Source organism: Myodes glareolus, chromosome 10, assembly GCF_982192425.1.
Source record: "Myodes glareolus chromosome 10, mMyoGla1.1, whole genome shotgun sequence".
NCBI classification, from domain to species: Eukaryota; Metazoa; Chordata; class Mammalia; order Rodentia; family Cricetidae; genus Myodes; species Myodes glareolus.
The window spans coordinates 17641998-17648139 of record NC_142035.1 but is presented as its reverse complement, the minus strand read 5'-3'; the positions used below and the strand labels follow the sequence as shown (position 1 = coordinate 17648139).

The 6142-nt window shown below is 45.3% G+C and overlaps 1 pseudogene; it reads right to left on the bottom strand.

The window, feature by feature from the left end:
- Nucleotides 1-476: 476 nt before the first annotated feature.
- Nucleotides 477-1605, bottom strand: LOC148120579 (secretory carrier-associated membrane protein 5 pseudogene; annotated as a pseudogene).
- Nucleotides 1606-6142: the final 4537 nt, after the last annotated feature.

The following is a 6142-nucleotide window of genomic DNA, read 5'->3' as shown; positions in this document are numbered from 1 at the left end:
CACATCAGGGCTGGCTCAGCTCCCATGCCAGCTTCCTTGAACTGAGGATCGGATCAGATCTGGGGACCTGGGCAGTCTTGGAAGTAGACATAACTGAGACACCCAGTCTTAGGAAGACAAAGTAAAGCTACCCGCAGAGGAGAAAGATCCTGGGAGAGCCAGCTAGGGAAGAGAGCACAAAGAGTCTAACAGTGAGGACAAAACAAGGGGAGAAAGAGGTTGAGGGGAGGACTACAGGGGCAAGGAAGCATCCACTCTGTCCCACCCTCCAGAACCTACTCATCACCATGAACGCTGAATACTGATGCTTCCCAGTGGGACCAAAGGGGGAAAGAACTTCAGCTCATAACCATGCACAGGGTGCCAGACTCTCTGTTAGGCCTCCCCCTGCCCCGTGAGGAGTCCCTGGGCCAGGGTCAGAGGGGGCAGCCGGGTGGACCGGGGAGGGGGGAGCTGGTTTAGTTCTAAACATACATCTAGCACCACAACAAGAGATTGTCACTGCACATTATTTCACGAGGGGACATGGACTCGGCCACTAGTGCACAGGACCACTCCTTGTGCAGCCCACAGCTCTCGAGGTGCCAAGAGCAGGACCCAAAAGGTGGGGGCAGGGGGTAGACATATACATATACATACATACATACATACATATATATATATATGTATATATATATCTGATTCTTTGTACAAAGTTGGGGAGGAGAAAAGGGAAAGGGGAACCCTGCTTGGTCACCACACAGATGATGTGGCTTGAGCCCCCTGTCCCACTGGCCCCCAGCCCTGCCTTCTGGTGGGCTTGACTGGCTCACATCTCGGTTAGAGTATGTGTAGTTGGGGGTGGCAGAATATTGAGTCTGCGGTTGATTCATGGCACCTTGTGCAGCCCCCATGGCTGCATTCTGGGCTGCCTGCTGCACATGTGGGTTCTTCCATGCGCCAGTGGTCCACTCCTCCTGAGCTTTACTGAAACTGCCCCCGCTGCCCCGGTAGAACTTATGAACCATGTTAAGGGTGATAAAGGAAAAGACAGCCACCACTGTAAACATGACCGTGGGAATGAGCATCACCACTGCCGAGCCAATGTTTGTCCCGAAGAAGGAGATGGTGGCGATCCAGCCACAGACACCCCAGCCTAGAATCCCCACAGCCTGGATGATGCTGATGACCAGTTGGGCCATGAAGGTGAAGAAGAAGGCCATGAAGCTAAAGGAGCTGTCCGTCCACATCCACAGGTAATATAGACGCTTGGTCAAGCTGCGATGCTGAGGAGGAGTATCTGCCTCGAAATCTTAGTAGAAACATGGCTTCAGCAGAATGAATTTGGGCAACGGTGGGAAGTTGTTCACTTTCTCCGCCATGATGAACCAGCCAGCCCTGTAGTCTGCTCACACCTTTGTCCTGAACTCTAACCCCAGTTCTTGGAAATAGAAGCAGGAGGATGCACGGGCAAGGGCTCTGGCTACATCATTGCGTTTGAGGGCACACTGGGCTCCAGGAGACCCTGTCAGACCCCACCACTCTGCTGCAGAAAGGCAGTCGTGTTGCACCACGCTGAGCTGCGCTGCACCCGGCGACGAGGCGCGGAGCCGGCCGCCAGCGGCTCCCGGATTGGGGGCCTGGCCTGTTAGTGTTTCATTGTGATCCTGTGACCTTTGGCACACACAGAAATAGTCTACAGATGACTTCTGGGCTAGGTAGAGAAAACCACAGCACCAGTACCTTTTCTTGTTTTGGCAGTGTCCTGGTTAATTTTTTTTTTTCTAATTTGATACAAGTCAGGACCAACAAGCCAGGACCATCTTGGAAGAGGGAACTTAAACTGAGAAAATGCATCCATCACATTGGCTCATGGGCAGTTCTGTGGGGGATGGTGGGTTTATCTGTGGGGGATAAATGATTGATGTGGGAGGGCTCAGCCCACCCCTGGGCAGGTGTCCTGGGTGGTATATGAAAACAGGCTGATTAAACCCTGAAAGAACAAGTCAATAAATAGCATTACTCCATGGAGTCTCTGCTTCAACTCTTCCTCCAGGTTTTTACCTTGGCTTCTATTGATGATGGACTATATAACCTGAAAGCTAAATAAACCTTTTCTTCCCAAAGTTGATTTTGGTCATGATACTTTTATCACAGGCAGTAAGATCTTTGATAAAAATCCATAGCTAAGGTTTATTGAGCTTGTTATACAGTAGACATCTCCTTGATCCTGTGTAGTTCTCACAATAACAGAGTAACTATGATTAACCCTATTGTACAGATGGGGAAAACAGGCTCAGTGTAGCCAACTAACCCATTCATGCTGGCAAGAGGTAATGATTAGCATTCTTCATGGGCATGCCTAATTCTACATCTGTCACCTTTTCTGCTCCTCTGCCCCCCAGCAGAGCTTAGCAAAGAGGATCAAGATTGGGCTTAGATGCCAACAACAGCAGGAATCCTGGAGAACATTAAAAATGAGGGATTAGGGGTCCAGGCACGGAAAAGAATTCATTGCTGAGTGAGAACTCAAGGGTAAGGAGGCAGGAAAGCAGAAAGGCCAGGTGTACAGTCCAGTCAAAAGGGCTGGAGCCAGATCCAGGCAGAGTCAATGAAGGTGATAAGTGGGTGAGGACAGACAGGCATTCCAGTAATGGGGGCCTTCTGGGTGTAAGCAGAGACTGTAGTTTTGTTTTTCAGCCACCTGGACCTGAATAATCACACAAAAACAATATTAGTTACAACACTGTTTGGCCATTAGCTTAGGCGTATTCCTAGCTAGCTCTTACATCTTAAATTAACCCATTTCTATTATTTAATATTTTACCATGAGGCTTGTGGTTTTGTTACCTCTTGCTTCTTGGGAGGCTATGTGGCATCCTTCTCCTTTGGCAGCTACAAGGCATCTGCTTGACTCTGCTTACTTTCTCCCTGTAGTTAGTTTAGTTTTCCTGCCTACCTATATTCTGCCCTGCCATAGGCCAAAGAAGTTTCTTTATTAACTAATGGTAATAAAACATATTCATAGCATACAGAGGGGAATCCCACATCATATGTGCAAGGAGACAGGCTAAGAGAAATGATACATGATACCTGTTTTTCTCTTTCATACATCATAGTTTGAATCTGAGATGCCTTTCAGAGTCTCAGGCTCTGTGTGATCATTCCCTGAATGGCGGTGCTATTTTGGGAGGCTATGGAGTCTTTCGGAGGAGGAGCCCTCCTGGCAAAAGAAGGTCTTTTTTTTTAAACTTATTGAGGAATTTCAAACCTTATAATAATGGTTGAATTAATTTATATACCCACAGACAGCATATTAGTGCTTGAGTTGTTCCCCTTTGCTATGGCTTTGTCAGGGTTTGCTTTTGTTCATTGCCAGTTCATGGGGTTTGCCTATTCATGCTTTGTTTTATCCTTCCTTCCTTCCTTCCTTTCTTCCTTTTTTCCTTCCTCCCTTTCTTTCTTGTGTATTTATATGCATATATGTGAATATAGTGTATATACAGGTGTGTGTATGTATGTGTGTATTTATGTGTGCACATATCTGTGTATGTGTGTAGAGGCCAGAAGTGTCTTGTACTGTCACGCCCTGCCTCATTTCCAGAAAGGGTCTGTTACTGAACCTGACCCTGGACTGTGGCCTGAAAAGTGCTGTAATCCTCTGCCTCTGCCCCTTCATAATTCTTGGGTACCAGTCATGCATATGACCATGTCAATCAAACTTTTTGTATTAGCTCTGGGATCCAGACTCAGATCCTCATTTTTATACAGCAAACTCTTACACTCTTCCTCACGGAGCATCTCTGGCACTTTGCTTTGTATTTCCTTAAGGATTGGTGGGAGATGCTTTATATGCCACACCTTTACACGCCACAAGAACCACCTTCATGTCCAATCATGGGGACACGAGAGACAGGCTATGTAATCAGGGTCAACTTCCACCCGTTAGTAGAGTCACTTTGGATATTCAATAGTGTGTACTTGTCCTTAGTCTCACATGTAGAGTTTGATAAGGATAGGATGCTAATGTCTTTTCTAGTCTAAGTATGGAAATTTGGGATCTGTTTAACTAAATTCCCCCTTTGGGTTTCTCTGGGGTTCCCAATGTCTATCGAATACAACAGGAGTCTAATTGTGATGTGAATGGAGAGGGCTCACCACCTCCAAAGGTGCCTCCAGGATGTCCAATTTGCTTTTTTTTGTGATCCTCACAGGAAAACCATCAGGGCCAGTTCTGTGGTTCACGATGAAATGTCATTGAGATATTTCAAGAAATGAGTGCAAAACAGTTCAAATTGAGAATTCAGTTTCTTAGCAATAACATGTGTTTAATTTAATGTGTTTGGAAGAAAACATCCTAAATTATAGGAAAGTGTGATGATCATGATTTGACATAAATATATCAACAAAGACTAAATGTAGTTACAGAAATCAGAAAAGCCTGCTTCGCATACTGCATAGGTATCTTCTGTGTCTGGCAAAGACATAGGACCGCATTGAGCTGCTCTACTGGATCCCAGCCTGGCCATGGTGCAATGTAATTCCCCTTTGAGCTCTTGTTACTTGGAGGAGGTGTTTTCAGTTGCATCTGGTACTAGGGTATTTCTGGTGGGAGAAACTATAGACTTGGTCAGAATATTTAGGAGTGCCGTTCATGTTTCTATGATAGGAATCTCAGTTATAGGCATGTCAATATTTTGTTCTTTTGGCACCTTTGGGTCATGTCTCTGTGTTGCTCTTGGATATTTGTCCCCTTTAACTGAGACTCTGCTATCCATTAGTGCTGAATGAGCCCAACCTGCATGCCTCCATTCCTATCTTCTGTGTCCAGCTACGTAACGTTCTGGGTATAACAGGGCCATTGGTCTTGTTCTTAGAGACTTCTAAGGACTGAGTAGTGTTTATGATCTGCAATAGAGAAGAACCTGTGTCAGCAGTTGGTATTGGGAAGCATGGCTGGAATGCAGGGCATGATGTATATTTCTTCCCACCTAGGGGGAGGTCACAGGTTAAGTGGCAATTTCTTCAAATTGCATTTTCAGTTCTTTACTTGTGTTTTTTTTTTCCCCTCTTACTTTCTTCTGCTTTAATACCTTGTCCAGACAGCCAGGAGCCTAGTGATACATTGCATTGTTCAGCACTTTACAATTTATTTAGGAAAACACTTTTACATATATTAGAGGGCAGTGGCTTAGAACACAGACCTTGAAGGCATGCTGCCTAAATTCAAATCATGACTCTGCCAGCGCTGGCTGCATAACCTTGGGTAATTCAATCTTTCTGGTCTCAGGTTTTCAGAAAATAGAAGCAAAAAATATAACCACATCATTTGGAGGATAAATTAATATATGTAAAGTACTAAGTATAAGATGAACACATAGTAGGGGCCACATGTCTTTTAGTATTCATTATTGCTGTAACTACTACTTTATTCCTATGCCCATTTGTTTACATGGATGGCATGGTCCGAATTGCCATGGATTTTTAGCACCTTTCTGCCTGTGTACATTCCCTAAGCCCCCATTCTACCACTGGGCTGATCCTAGATGCCCCTTGACCTGCATTTATCAACAAGTGTCAGAGGTCCCATCCTGTACAACTGATGGCTGTGTCACAGTCTGCCAGGTGCTGTTCTATGCTATCTCCCCATACTATCTGTCCCTCTGCTCACCCAGGTGCAGCAGCTCTCCGGGAACTACTTTTAAGGTCAGTACCTCTAGGCTGCAGAGCGTCCGTGTAAAGCGGGAAGAAGGGTTTTCCTTGAATTGGCTTTGTATTCTTGACACAGGACTTAGACTCTCTAAAAACAGAATCAACTCCACGAAGCATTGGTAAGCCCTGGAGAGTTTCTTGGAGGTTAGTACAGTTGCATCCATGCAGCAAAAACACTTAATAAACTAAACATTATTTGGTATCATTCATTCCCTTTCCAAGGATTCTCCCTTCAGGTATTTGTCAGTCTGACTCCCCTTTCTTCATCTCTCCTCCTCATCACAGTCACTTTTGTCTTTTGCATGATCCTAAGAATCTTGCTTACACTGGCTGCTAGGTGCTCAGTAACTCACTAGATCTGTTCTCTGTCAGGAAAAGCACTTCCATCAGACCAGATGCTGCAAAGTTAAATGTTGACGTCTTCATATGTTGCATGAAATAAAGTACCTCT